This window comes from Capra hircus, chromosome 24, assembly GCF_001704415.2.
Source record: "Capra hircus breed San Clemente chromosome 24, ASM170441v1, whole genome shotgun sequence".
NCBI lineage: Eukaryota > Metazoa > Chordata > Mammalia > Artiodactyla > Bovidae > Capra > Capra hircus.
In genome coordinates this window covers 35,960,901-35,976,359 of record NC_030831.1, presented here as the reverse complement: position 1 = coordinate 35,976,359, position 15,459 = coordinate 35,960,901, and the positions used below count along the sequence as shown (strand labels likewise).

Below are 15,459 nucleotides of genomic sequence, written 5' to 3'. Positions count from 1 at the left end.
AGAAACATTCATTTCCTTATAACATAATTTGCTTTTCTTCTTGGCCACGTGATGCACTGCCTGGCATGTGGAATCTTAGTTCCCTAGACAGGGATTGAACCTGGCTCTGCTGCATTGAGAGCACAGTCTTAACTACTGGACCATTAAGGAAGTCCTTTTTTTTTTTCAATTGAAGTGTTGATTTACAATATTATGTTAGTTGGATATTTCTAATGAACCTGAGTATCTTTAGTTTTTCTCTCATAAGAAGGCAGAAGTAGGGAAACTTACACTAGTTTTGCAGGTAATGTTTCAATATTTTATCTTATTTGAAAGGATCTGGGTATTCAGTGAATTCCTATCATTTAACCTAATTTGTGTGTGTGTGCGCGTGCATGTGCGTGCGCTCACTCAGTGGTATCCAGCCCTTTGCGACCCCATGGACTGTAGCCTGCCAGGTTCCTCCGTCCATATATTTCTCCAGGCAAGAATACTGGAGTGGGTTGCCATTTCCTTCTTCAGTGGATCTTCCGGACCCAGGGATCAAACCCACATCTCCTGCATTGGCAGGTGGATTCTTTACCACTGAGCTTCTTGGGAAGCCCCTAACCTAATTTAGTGGAACTCTATAAACTTTCAAGTACCAAAAATCTGGAGAAACTGTTTTTAAATAGACATGCACTGTGCTTAGTCAGTCAGTCGTGTCCGACTCTGAGACCCCCCGGGCTCTCTGTTCATGGGGATTCTCCAGGCAAGAATACTGGAGTGGGCTGCCAAGCCCTTCTCCAAGGGAACTTCCTGACCCAGGGATTGAACCGGGGTCTCCTGCATTGCAGGCAGATTCTTTCCTATCTACCTGGGAACTACATGGTAGCAAAGCATAATTATACCTGAAGAGTTCACCTGAAAATTCTCACCTCATTTATCTCTATTTCATTACCTTCCATTCATATTATCAAGTCCACCTCTTTGGGTTTGGTTATTTGCTGGGATGGCTAACAACCCAGGAAAAGTTCATTTACTTGGCTCCTGGTTTATTATAAAAGGATATAGCTTGGAAACGGGTGATGGAAGAGGGGCAAGGGGCGTGGGGAAGGGTTTGGGGCTTCCAGGTGAGCCACCTTCCCAGAACCCCCAGGTCGCTTCAGTGCCTGGAAGATCTCTGAACCCCTTCAGTTAGGATTTTTCTGGAGGCTGCTTTACAGAGCCTCACTTGCAATGCAGGAGCCCCATGTTCGATCCCTGAATTGAGAAGATCCCCTGGAGAAGGGAATGGCAACCCACTCCCGTATTCTTGCCTGGAGAATCCCATGGACAGAGGAGCCTGGCCGACTACAGTCCATGGGGTTGCAAAGAGTTGGACATGAGACTGAAGGACTCACTCACTGATGAAATCATTGACCTTTGGTGGCTAGTTCAACCTCCAGCTTCTGTTCCCTCCCGCAAGGTGGGAGTGTTTGGTGGGTCTGAGAGTTCCACCACTTCACTGACCTGGTTGGTTCCTCTGGCATCCAGCCTCCCCCCGCCATTAAGGGCTTTCTAGGGGTTACCGTCTAGTCAAGGCTATGGTTTTTCTGGTGGTCATGTATGGATGTGAGAGTTGGACTGTGAAGAAAGCTGAGTGCCAAAGAATTGATGCTTTTGAACTGTGGTGTTGGAGAAGACTCTTGAGAGTCCCTTGGACTGCGAGGAGATCCAACCAGTCCATTCTGAAGGAGATCAGCCCTGGGATTTCTTTTGAGGGAATGATGCTGAAACTGACACTCCAGTACTTTGGCCACCTCATGAGAAGAGTTGACTAATTGGAAAAGACTGCTGCTGGGAGGGATTGGGGGCAGGAGAAGAAGGGGATGACAGAGGATGAGATGGCTGGATGGCATCATCGGCTAGATGGATGTGAGTTTAAGTGAACTCCGGGAGTTGGTGATGGACAGGGAGGCCTGGCGTGCTGCGATTCATGGGATTGCAAAGAGTCGGACATGACTGAGCGACTGAACTGAACTGAACTGAGGGGTTACCACTGAGAGAAACTCAGGGAATTGTTGTAAGTAACAGAAGGTGTTCCTTCACTTTTTATTGCTCTTATCAGGAGATTCCTAGGGTTTTAGGAGCTCTGGGCTAGGAATAGGGAAGTGAAGTGAAAGTCGCTCTGTTTTGTCCGACTTTTTGTGACCCCATGGGCTATATTACTATCCATGGAATTCTCCAGGCCAGAATACTGGAGTGGGTAGCCTTTCCCTTCTCCAGGGAATCTTCCCAACCCAGGAATCGAACCCAGGTCTCCTGCATTGCAGGCAGATTCTTTACCAGCTGAGCTACAAGGGAAGCGCCCAGGAATAGGGAGGAAAAGCAAATACATGTTCCTTAGTGTTAATTACTATGTGTCAGGTAGCTCCTGGCCACATGGGAAGTTGAACGGCTGAAATGTGGCTGGTCCACATTGAGATGTGAAATACACCCAGATTGTAAAGACTTGATATGCTAGAAAGAATGTAAATAATTTAGCTGTTTTTGTTGATACATGTTGAAATGGTAATATTTTGGGTATGTTAAGCAACATCCGCTGGATCATCGAAAAAGCAAAAAAGAGTTCCAGAAAAACATCTATTTCTGCTTTATTGACTATGCCAAAGCCTTTGACTGTGTGGATCACAATAAACTGTAGAAAATTCTGAAAGAGATGGGAATATCAGACCACCTGACCTGCCTCTTGAGAAACCTATATGCAGGTCAGGAAGCAACAGTTAGAACTGGACATGAAACAACAGACTGGTTCCCAATAGGGAAAGGAGTACATCAAGGCCGTATATTGTCACCCTGCTTATTTAACTTCTATGCAGAGTACATCATGAGAAATGCTGGGCTGGAAGAAGCACAAGCTGGAATCAAGATTGCCCGGAGAAATATCAGTAACCTCAGATATGCAGATGACACCACCCTTATGGCAGAAAGTGAAGAGGAACTAAAAAGCCTCTTGATGAAAGTGAAAGAGGAGAGTGAAAAAGTTGGCTTAAAGCTCAACATTCAAAAAACTAAGATCATGGACGTGAGTTTGAGTAAACTCCGGGAGTTGGTGATAGACAGGGAGGCCTGGCGTGCTGCAATTCATGGGGTCGCAGAGTGGGGCAAGACTGAGCGACTGAAAGTGAAGTCGCTCAGTCATGTCCGACTTTGCGATCCCATGGACTGTAATCTACCAGGCTTCTCTGTCCGTGGGATTTTCCAGGCAAGAGTACTGGAGTGGGTTGCCATTTCCTTCTCCAGGGGATCTTCCTGACCCAGAGATCGAACCCAGGTTTCCTGCATTGCAGGCAGACGCTTTACCCTCTGAGTCACCAGGGAACTGAAGTTATTACAGTTAATCTCATCTGCTTGTTTTTCACTGCCCTTTCCCTAATCAGGGATAGAACCCCAGGCCTTCGGCCATGAAAGCTCAGAGTCCTGACCACTAGACCACCAGGGAATTCCCCTATTTTTTCGCCTTTTTAAATGTGGCTGCTAGAAGATTTAAAGTTACATATGTGACTCACATCATTGCTCTGGAGCCAGGCTGCCTGGGGCTATCTTTGATTTGGGGCAAGTTACATAATCTCTATGCCTCAGTTTTCTCATCCTTAAAGGAAAAGAAAAAGTAGGGTTTACCTCACGGGGTTGTTTTAAAGATGAAGTGGGTTATCGTGTGCCAGAGTACTTAGTGCTGGGATACAGTTAATGCCCAGTGCTGTCTGCCACTGTTCCCAGTAAGAGTGCAAGCTGCCTGAGCACTGGAGCTTGGTTTTGTTCACTGCTGTGACTCCACTTTTAGGCTCTCAGTAGTGTTTTTTGAATTCAAGAATGAATATGGAGAATTTCTGAGTAACCTAGGTGATGATCTGGAAGGAGGTCTCTTTTGATTACCCAGTGTTTGTTGAAAAGACATTTAGAACTAAGAAAATTGCATCCCTAAAAAGACAAATGGCCTCACTCTCTTAGAAAATCTCTATACCAGAAATATCAGAAAAATCAAAAGATAAATTAGATATATTTTGAGATTAAAAAGTAGAAAATATACGTTTTTATTATTTGCAGTGCATTTGCTGGGCTGGTCTAGACTCTCAATAAAAATTCTAAGTCTGAAAAAAAACCAAACTGCAGTCAGTGGTCACATCTGGTGATGGGCAAGGAGAGAGTGCTGCTACTGGTTGTTGATGGCTGGTATTTTAAGGGCTTTTCAGTGCAGGTGTCCTGAGAAAAACCCTTAATTTGCTAGCGACTGATATTTGTTCCTTGGTGGCTCAGACGGTAAAGCATCTGTCTACCACGCGGGACACCTGGGTTCAATCCCTGGGTTGGGAAGATCCCCTGGAGAAGGAAATGGCAATCCATTCCAATACTATTGCCTGGAAAATCCCATGGACAGAGGAACCTGGTAGGCTACAGTCCATGGGGTCGCAGAGTTGGACACGACTGAGCGACTTCACTCCCAAGAGAAGATTCTTGAGAGTGGGAAGATTGGCCTAAGTCAGAAACTCTTCACTAGATATTTCCCTGTTTCCCCAGCTTGTTCCATAGCAACCCCAAACCAGTGTCAGGTACTGAATGTCAGTAAAAAGTAAGAAGGGAATTTCTCAAAGCATCCAGAGATTAAAGAGCATAGTCAGTCAGTCGTGTCTGACTCTTTGTGACCCCATGGACTGTAGCCTGCCAGGCTCCTCTGTCCATGGGATTCTCCAGGCAAGAATACTGGAGTGGGTTGCCACTTCCTCCTGCAGGGGATCTTCCCAAACCCAGGGGTTGAAGCCAGGTCTCCCGCATTGCAGGCGGATTCTTTACCATCTAAGCCACCAGGGAAGCCCAAAAGAGCATAGAACTAATTTCTTCTTGACAAGTGTCAAGTGATTTGCCCATGACATATTTAACAATTTTTTTCATAGAATTTTTGAGAGAGTTTTCATCTTTATTGATTTATTTAGGTCTCCTGTCTTTTAACCAAGTTACTAACTTTTTTTGTTTCTTTTTTTTGTCTTTTTAGCTGAATTAATTTTATTGATTTCCGTTTGCCTAGTCACCTCTTTCATCTAGTTGTTCAAGCTTTATTAGAAGAGAGTTGTACAAAGTTCCTGCTTATAGTTTTTCAGATCCTCTCTTGCTCTAGTATTCTCACACCTAAACCTGTACTCTCTCTTTTCATGTCTGGATTAAGATGAAATTTAGTGGTTTATCTATTTCATTGATTTTTATTTGTAACTCGCATTGTAAGTTTTTCCATTATAATAATGAAATAAAGTTGAAAGAAAAACTAATTAGAAATATCAGGAAAAGAAATCTCAGTATGATTTATAAATAAAAATCCTCTTTGGGGGTTTCTAGTGGCTACTTAGGCTTCCCTGGTGGCTCAAATGGTAAAGAATCTACCTGCAATGTGGGAGACCTGGCTTTGATCCTAGGTCAGAAAGTTCCCCTGGAGAAGGGAATGGCAACCCACTCCAGTATTCTTGCCTGGAGAATTCCATGGACAGAGGAGCCTGGAAGGCTAGAGTCCATGGGGTCACAGAGAATCGGACAGGACTAAGTGGCTTTCACTTTCACTTGGTTTTGTTTTTCCCTAAGTTTTAAGTAGTTTATTTGTAGTAATTCCTTTTTAGTAATAGGTGTGTAAGGCTGTGAATTTTGCTCTGAATACAGCCTTGGCTGTAGCTCACTAATTTGGTAGGAAGTTGTTATTCTTTTTATTTTATAATTTCAGGTTTTGTTTCTACCTTGAAGCAGTATTGGATCATGAAAACCTTTGTGTATTCATCTTATTTAGGAAAAGTTGAAAAAATACTTTTTGTGTACCCATTTCTTTATGTTTTATAGCATATAGTATTCTGTTGTCAATGCTTGAAATGACAATAGGAGAAAATTGTGTCCAGTCAGAAATTCATTAATGCAATGTGTAGTTAACTTGTTTCATGGAATGTTAAATATCCATGCATAGGAATAAGGGGTTAGTCATATATTTAACAATGGTGGCTTTCATCATTACTTAAAAATAAGTGCCTACTCATCACCTGGGGCTGTCTGATAAAATGTAGGCTCCTAAGTTCTGTTTCCAGAAATTCTAATTCAGTAAACCTGGATTCAGAGCAAGGAATTTCATTTGTAATAAATACCTCAGACCATATCTTGCAGGTAGTATGGAAAAATAGAAAATAGAGACACATTTATACAACTTGAAACTTTAAAGATGTTCGTGGTAAACCATGGAGCTCTAGAGTCTTACTGCCTTACTTGCTGTGTGATCTTGGACAAGTCACTTAACCCTCTGTGTATCAGGTTTTGCATCTGTAAAGGAAAGTAACAGTAATTGTTTTTTTAAGAGTGTTTTGAAAATTAGATGAGATAATCCATTTTAAGTATAAGCACAGTAGCTATAACATACTGTTCAGTGAATGTTAGCTCTTTTTGAAATTATCATTGTCATCTAATCAGGAGAAACATATTTTTACTTGATTATGATTAAATTCATTATTTAACCTATATGCTTAATCAGGCAGCTGTTTCAGTGTATTACCTTATGTATATTACTTATTTTACTCATTTATTAAAAAATATGAAATGTAGTAAAGTGTGTAGTATTAGATACACAAAAGATTTGAATGTCTCAACTACCTATTCTTGATTTGCTACGTTACTGATTTTTGTTTAGTAATTGATAATTAAACACATAGCTAGCAAATTCAATACTTTTCTGTTTGGGGCAAAACAATACAGTGTAACATCTCAAATGAGTTTTAGTTCACTCAAAAATGCAAAAGTGGTATAGAAATTATTGGAGGGTTTTAATACATTTAAAGATATAATTTTAAAATAGAAAAATAAGCTATACATTTTTAATGTATTTAATACAATCTAAAATGCTTTAATACTTTAAAACATTTTAGATTACATTATTTAAAAGTATATTCTTGGAAATTTAGCAGTATGTAATCAGTTTTCAAAAAGTTTAACTTTTGACTCGCTTATGAAAATCTTTTCTATCAAAATAATTATGTACAGTCATTTCTCATTATTTGCAGTAGTTATATTCTAGAAAGTCACCTTGAACACTTGTTTAGTGAATACTGAGCCGTTGCTCCTAGAGGAAATAAATAGAAGGTTAGGTTCCTGTAAGCCCCTGGTTATGACGTTTTGTCAGCTGCTCGACGTATAATGTTTTATGCGTGCTTCTGTTTAAAGACACACCTTATTTAATGTATATTATTGATTCAGTAACCTTGAACTTACAAATAGCACTATAACTTGGTTCTAAATGAAGCTTATCCAGCACATTTTCTCCAAAGGCACACCCTGCTTGTGCTTAGAAACAGTAGACAGCACTCCAGCAGTAGGACCCGGGATCCTGTTCTAAACAGTGATGGGACTTGCCTGGTGGTCCAGTGGTTGAAACTCCAGGCTCCCAGTGCAGGGGGGCAGGTTCAGTCCCTGGCTAGGGAACTACGATACCCCATGCTGGACAGGATGGCCTCAGAAATAGAGAGTGATGTCACCAACAAACACAAAAATGCAAAGAAAAGAAAAGTGGCACTAGATAAGCTGTGGAAAGCATACTTGTTTATAGTATGAGAGCCTTGTTTGCCCTGAGTTGGGGAGGTATGGATCTGGCAACTCATTTTTCACAGCTCTGCTCCTATCTGCAAAAATCTACCAAAGCACCAGAAGTTATCCTTGGTTTGGGAGTTGGCAATAAATCTTAACAGGCAGGTTATTTTGCACATGTGGAATCCATGATAATGAGGATTTATTAATGATGACATTTTTATAGTAAATGTTTTATTGCCAGTGTGGCAATAAGAAATAAAAAATAAACCTTTGTAGTCTGTTTTGCATCATTAGTTATTGAGATCAGAAGTTCAGGAAGTTAGAAATAAAGAGTTAATTCTTTTTATATATGTTGATATCACAATTTTTATTCATATAAAATTTAAAATCAAAGAAGTATAACTTAAAATTTGACTAATTACTAATATACACTTATTGGAGATAATTCATTTGAGTAAAATAATGCTCTCTAAATGTTAATAGCTTTCACATGATGGAATAAGCCCCAAGCATTTTGATTGCCAAGACTCTCATTTTCTAGGACCTTCTCCACCATTTCATGGTTAAGAGGGAACTGCTAGTTCAGGTGGTAATACCACCTCTTGGCTATAGAGACCAACCCAGAGGCAGGTAGCTGACCCAGTAGGGGCCGGAGCCCTTTAAAAATTTGAAATTGATACTGAGAACCCTCTGGCTCTAAAATGAAGATTGTAACAGTGGAACTGTTGACATCCATGTTCCAGCATGTGAAGAGCCCAAAAGCCATTGTGCCACAGCAGAAAAGGATGAGACAGATAGGTGAGAGAGAGAAACTAGGACAAATACAGGAAGGGGATGGAACAGAGAGGGAATAAATAGGGAGGAGAGGAGGAGGTGAGGAAAGAAGAGGGATATTGGGAGGAAGTGAGCAGAGAGAGGAGGACCCAAGAGGAAGAGAGAAAAGGAACAAAGTAATTGTTTATGACTTGGGCTCCTGATTCTAGCTTTTTTTCTTATGACCTTGGGTTGGATTTCATGAGACACTGCTGTAACCTTTATTTAAAACCCCCAATTTGCTTAGTCTCTAGTTAGTTCTGTCCTTGTAGCCAGAATTTCTGTCCTTGTAGCCAGAATAGTCTTAACTAAAGTGAATGTTTGCTTTTGTTAGGGTACTGGTAGCTGCTCTACATATAGTATCAGCTAATTCTTACAGCCTTGCAAGATAGGTATCATTCCTCTAGAAAAATGAGCAAACTGGGCTTTAGGAGAGATGAAATAATTTGATCAAGGATCCCAGTAGCTACAAAGAAATAGAACCAGATTTGAAATGTATGTCTAATCCCAAAGTCAATTCTTACTCACTCACTGAAGATATTTATTGGCCATCATTTGTGGGCTAGACACTAGGCCAAGCTACAGCAGAGACCCGCAGGCAGTGGCAATTTAGTACATGCTTTGGGGAAGGAATGAAATGTATTATAAGAGCACATGAGAGGTCAGGGAAGATGCCTTAAACCTTTAAGAGTCAAAGGCTGAGTAGTCACTGAGCTGACCATAAGGAGAGAGGTAGGTTGTAGCAAGCATTTATGAAAAGAAAATGGTACATTTCAAGATCTTAAGAAAAAATTCATATGCGGAGAGCAAGGACATGATTGGAAAGAGGTGAGCCAGGAGAGGTGAATAAAACAAATCCTGCAAGGGCTTCTCTTTCACATTAAGGAATTTAGACTTTATATTGGAAAGAGTATTGGAGAGGGACATTGAAGGCTCCTAATAGATTTTCTCTTCAGGAAACACAGACATCCTTCACATTACACCCAGAAAAGACTGGAGAAACTCTTTACACTGGAGGCAGTGAAGGTCAGCGAAGGAAGCTTTTGCAATAATCCAGACAGTAAATGATTAATAGCCAAGGGAAGTAGTAATTAGTTGAGGGGAAGGTGGAAGAATGTTGGCGATTACAGGGTATATGGTAAGTTAGTAGTGACTGAATGGATATGTGGGGCCTGGGAGGGGTGTGAGTTAAGAATGACTCTCGGATGTCTGACTGAGGCAGCGGGGTACTAGAATGGTGTACTCACCATTCACTGACCTGGTGACAGAAGGGAAGAGTGGATTTTGGTGGGAAAGATGGCAAGTTCCATTTTGAACGTGATGAATTTGAGATCCCTGGAAGACAGCTGTCCCAGTTAACAAAGCCTCCCGCAGACAGTGGATATTTGACTAGTGGATATAAAGACTATAAAACTAGTCTTTCATCTTCACCCTTCATGTTTCTGGAGGGGAATGCCTGTAGGAATCTAGTGAACTTTGATACTTTAGAAAATCTGAAAGACTTTTCCATTAATATTAAAAAATAATAATAATGTCATGTTCACTTTCAGCAAATCACTAGAAAGTCATTGCTTGTCTTTGCCATTCTACTGTGTAATTACCACTATTCTGTAGACTTCTATTTTTAGAAGAAAAAACAGACCTATTTAAAGGCACAATTGGTACATAACATATCCTTTTACCTAGTAGATATCTAGAGCTTTGTATTAGCTTTTGTTTGCTTCAAAATCAGTGCCAAGAAAGAGAAAAATAAACATTTGTTAAGTACATATTATATGACAAAACCATAGTTAAAAAAATTATTGCTGACAAGACAGAATTTTCTTCGTGGAAGTTAAAAATTTTTTTAATATCTTTTTAACATATTTGACAATTCAGAATTTGAAACAAGCATTTTAAAGCAAAGTAAACTGTTTGCTTCATGGAGTAATATAACATCTTGTTTGAGAAGGGATGTTAGGTAGCAAAATAAGCTAAAAAGGACAGGGTTTTAAAAGAAGGTTATAATTATTCCATACCTCTAATATTGTTTCAGAATAAGCAGTTGTTTTAAATAAACAGTAGTTTTAAACCTGCGTAATATGCACAGTTCAGTTCAGTTGCTCAGTCATGTCCGACTCTTTGCGACCCCATGAATTGCAGCACATCAGGCCTCCCTGTTCATCACCATCTCCCAGAGTTCACTCAGACTCAAGTCCATCGAGTTCATGATGCCATCCAGCCATCTCATCCTCGGTCGTCCCCTTCTCCTCCTGCCCCTAATCCCTCCCATGCTACAGTTAAATTCTTGGATACCAATAGAATGTATTTTTTAAAACTTCTCTCTTTCTACTAGAAATGCTAGCCTGAGTTTGAGAGGCAAGGACACAGCTTCTGCTTATTGCTGATAAAAGACTATGATTTTACAGGGCACAAGACATTCACCAAAGGGTGTCAAAGATCAGAAAGGTTCCAGGTCTCTTAAGGGTGGAAACAGGTTAAACTGACTCACTTCTCGCCTTGCTTCCTTGAACTCTTCCCACGTTCCTCCCCTTGTGACTTATATTAATTTTTGAAAACACACCTGACTATTCCTTGCTGTTACTTCTGTTGCCAAAAGCTCCCTCTCTCCAGATCTGTGTTCATTTCATCTTTACAGTTGTGTATTTTATTTACCAATTAAACTTTGCAGTTTTAAATCTATTGACTAAAACAGGCATTGAAATTCAAAATATTGTCACAGCAGAAGCATAGTGGAAAAAAATGATTACAGGAATTTGGAGAAAGCAAAAGAGTTCTAGGACCATTTTATAAGATGATGTTTCTAAAAATGTGAGTGTATATAATTTCTTTTCTTGAGTCTTAAAAAGATAAACAGAAGGGGTATATACATTATTGTAGAAACAGTCGCATGATATATTTTTAAGGTGTAAAACTACAATGCAAAGAGAATTCATACAATGTCTGAGGAGTATTTAAATTCCATAAGGACTTGAAAGTGGTATTTTATTGTTTGCTGTAGTTTCTAGGTCAAAAATCTTGACAAAGAACAGTAGGTAAAGGATGAAAACCTGAGAAGATTAAAAAAAATTTTTTTTTAAGTGTTGACTGAATTTGTTTAGAGAAGGATGCTTCTAAATACAAGTAATAAATTAATTTGTAATTTGTTACTATATTTCCTAACACAATACATTTTAAGTGTTCTTCACATCAGGTCCTTATGGTTGATCCTATGCCAGACTTCATTAAAAAAACCATGGGGAGTAACCCAGAATTTAGAATGAGTTGGCTTTTTCTTTAAGGTCACTTGTTTGGGTATCTAAAGTACAAAAAAAGGGGAAAAAAAAAAAAGGTGGTAGAAGATTGCTGTCAGTGTGACTGCAAGCTCGGTTTTCCATTGCTCACACTTTCTATTCTCCTTTGACTCTTGGAAAATTAAGTTCTTTGTTTGCTTTACTAGACAGAGTACACGCCCTTCAGCGGGGTGATGTTTCCTCTTCTCCGTCTGTTTTCTATTCTTTTGTGTCCTGCTTATCTTCTGTACTTCTGCTAAAGGGAGGGGATTTAAAAATGAAACTTAGAGAAAAGATCACTGAATGTGTTTTTAATCTGTTGAGCACAGGGACAAATGAGACCTTTTTACCCCCTTGCTAAATATAGCATACAATATCACAGCTGGTTAACTTGCAAGAGTTGGTTTATGGGAATAATATACATTAAAAAATTTTTTTAGTTCAAAAATAGAAGTCATTGAGAATGTTGAGTCTCTATCACTAGTAATAAAACAACATTGCTATGGTGGAGAGGGGTGGGTTGCAGTTTTCAGAGTTAGTAGATTTGTGTTGTGGGTGGAGCAGTGAAGCTGACTGCCAATAATGTTATCATGTTTGTAGCATTTTCTGACAGCTAGATATTTAATAACTTGTCAAAGAAGAGAAAATGTTATGCTCAAGCACCCCTAGAGGCTGTATGAGTGGGGGAAAGAGGACAGCCTAACATTTAGACCCAGTTCCCTAGCTGTGCTCACTTCTAGCTTCATCTCCTTGGGCAGGTGACGTCACTCACCCAGACTTCAGGTTCTTCAAATAAAAGATGTGGAGATTATACCTACTTTTCCCCCTCGTAACATTAGGATTATTGTGGGATCAAATTGAATAATAAAAAATATTCTTGAAACACGAAACACTGTCAAAGTGTAAAATATCATCTAAACAAAATCCCCTAGCATAGAGTCCAAAGTGAAGCACTGCTTGCTAATGACTGAGCTGGATGTGTTTCACAGACCGTCTCAAGTTTGCTCCAGCTTTCCGAAACATGCTGTTACAAAGCATGTTCTGATACCCTGTAGGTAACTCTGATATATAAGTGCCTGATACAAACTTGAAAAACTTGTGACTTATGGAATTGATAAGGAAATGGAAAAACCTACAAGTATTTCTAGAATGCTTGCTATGCTTGGCCCTTTGGAGAGAAACAAATGTTAGGCAAGTTGTTGAAAAGAGTATGTCAGAATCAGGTTACGATTCAGTGATTTATTCTTTGAACAAAAGTTAAATGAATACTCATGCATCTAAAGCAGCTTGTGTTAAGTAGAAGGAAGTAGAAGATCCTTGTAGTATAGCCTCTCCTCCCTGTTGCTGACTCTTCTGGCCCGTCTTTCCCTTCGTACTTTTCCAGGTTGTTCTTCAGCACCAAACTAGGATTTCAAAAGCCCACTTTGTTCTCCCCTATCTGTGAGCTTTTGCATATCCTGTTACTCTGCCTAAAGGACAGTCTCTGCTCTCTGATTCGAATAGTAAAGTCTGATTGGCTTTTTTATGTCCCCCAACCCCAGATCTATATTTTGGAAGATTAGCAGGTGGTTGGGAAAGTATATTGGGGAAGTTAAGGAGTTGGTTCTTATTCTCTAGGTAGTAGGAGGCCATTGAAAGACTTGTCCTCGACAAGGTTCTAGACAGAGGTTTCCTTTATAAAAATTATTCACGTTAGAACCTCCTTGGGTTGGATATTGGACCCTTTGTGGCCCCATGGGCTGTAGTCTGCCAGGCTTCTCTGTCCATGGGGTTTCCCAGGCAAGAATACTGCAGTAGGTAGCCATTCACTTCTCCAGGGGATCTTCCTGACCCAGGGGTTGAACCCCAGTCTCTTGCATTGCAGCTATTAATGGGCTTCCTTGATGGCTCAGACGGTAGTCTGCCTGCAATGCAGGAGACTCGGGTTCAATCCCTGGGTGAAGAAGATCCCTGGAGAAGAGAATGGCAACGCATTCCAGTATTCTTGCCTTTGAAATTCCATGGACAGAAGAGCTTGGTGGGCTACAGCCCATGGGGTCACAAAGAGTCCGACAGCACTGAGTGACTAACACTTTCACTATTTTCTAGGTTCTGGGAATACTACAGAAAATGCCTTATAGATCAATAAGAAAAAGAGACACTCCTGTACAGAAGTGAATAAGTGTTTTGAATAGACATTTCACAAAAGAGAAGTAGCCAATAAATATACGAAAAGGTGCTCACTTCATTAATAATTATGAACATGAAATTTTAAAACACAGTGAGAGACCACTTGTTACACACTCACCAGAACAGATACATCTTAAAAGACTGAAAATACCCAAGTTTTGGTGAAAACAGGAAGCGCTGACAACTCTCCCAATCTGCTGATGGGATTATAAATTGCTACAGCACTCTGGGAACACTGTGACCCAGCAGTCTTCTCTCAGGTATATTTCCAGTAGGATGGTTGGTGGTCTGGGTGATAAGTATATTGGTGTTTGGTTTGTGCTCATTCATTGAGCTGTACGTTGGTTATATTTACTTTTCTGCATATGTGTTATACTTCAGTAAAATTAAAAAAAAAAAGAGCCCAATCTTATATACTGGAGGGGAAAGCCAGCGTTATCCTTAGTCATTACCATCATAGCAAACATTAGGGGTTATTATACGCCAGCACTGTTGTAGGCACATTACATATATTAATTCATTTAATCCTCACAGTAACCCTTGAGCTTTGCTTTTATTATTCACATTTTACAGATGAGGAAACTGAGGCATAGAAATGTTGAGTATCTTGCCAAAACTCCCACAGCTGCTGAGCAGTGTACTCAGACTTTGAACTCAAACATTCTGTTTCTAAAGTCTGTTCCTAAGCACTGTGCTGTACATCCAGTAAACAAATAATGGAACAGTCTGTGCTCTCAGCCCTTATGTTTTGTATAGTGTCAGTGCTATCAAAAAATAAAGCAGGTTAAAAGGGGAGTAGGCAGTGCTCTGGGGAGTGTTGCATTGCTGCTTTATGTAGGGTGGTCAGAGACGTTCTTGAGAAAGGTGATCGCAGTGCAGAGACCTGATGAGGCTGAGGGGCAAGCCAGGCAGTTATGCAGCTGAAGAGCTTTCCAGGCAGAGAGAAGGTGCAGTGGCTCAAGATGGTGGTTGCTTGGCCCATCTGAAGACAGCAAGGCCGTGGGGCAAGTAAGGGCAGAGTTGTGGGAGATGAGGTAGGAGAAGTGTCGGGAGCTCCATAGTGGGAGCTTGAAAGCCATCGTGAGAACTCTGGCTTTTATTCTGAGTGCAACGCAAGGTCTTGGACGGATTGTGGCATAGAGTGATGTGAAATGATTTATAATCGAAAAGGCTAGCTTGGGCTTCCTTGGTAGTCCAGTGAGTGAGAGTCTGCCTGCCAATTCAGGGGACCCAGATTTGATCCGTGGTCCAGGAAGAGTCAGTGTGCCTCAGGGCAACTAAGTCCGCGTACCACAACTACTGAGCCCATTAGTCGCAACTCGAGAAAACCCATGCGCAGCAACAAAGACCCAGTGCAGCCAAAAATAAGTTAATAAAATACTTAGAAAGAAAAGGCTAGGTCTGATAATTTGAGAAGAGCCTGTGAGGGGATGCGACGGCAGGAACAGGACAACCATCTCGGCAGTTGCAGGAATTCCATGTTGTAGATAATTCACCTTCATTGCTGATGGGGATGCAAAATGGTACAGTCACCATGGAAACCGGTTTAGTAGCTTCTTATCATCATACTTAACTTTATATGATCAGACAATTCCATTCCTAGGAATTGATGGAGATGACGAGGGAGGAGATGGGGGAGAGGACACATATCTACCCTCCCAAA

The 15,459-nt window shown here is 40.5% G+C and overlaps 1 protein-coding gene across 3 annotated transcripts in view; it reads left to right on the top strand.

Annotated features, from left to right (window-relative positions):
- The window catches only part of YES1 (YES proto-oncogene 1, Src family tyrosine kinase), a 63,846-nt gene that overhangs the window by 17,536 nt on the left and 30,851 nt on the right, over positions 1–15,459 (top strand). Inside the window, exon 1 of one of the 3 annotated variants that reach the window (XM_018039698.1) lies at positions 14,039–14,056. The exons of the other annotated variants lie outside the window; for them this stretch is intronic. The gene's annotated coding sequence lies outside the window, so the exon portion shown is untranslated. Of the gene's footprint in view, positions 1–14,038; positions 14,057–15,459 lie in introns of those variants that run through there. 3 annotated transcript variants of the gene reach the window in all.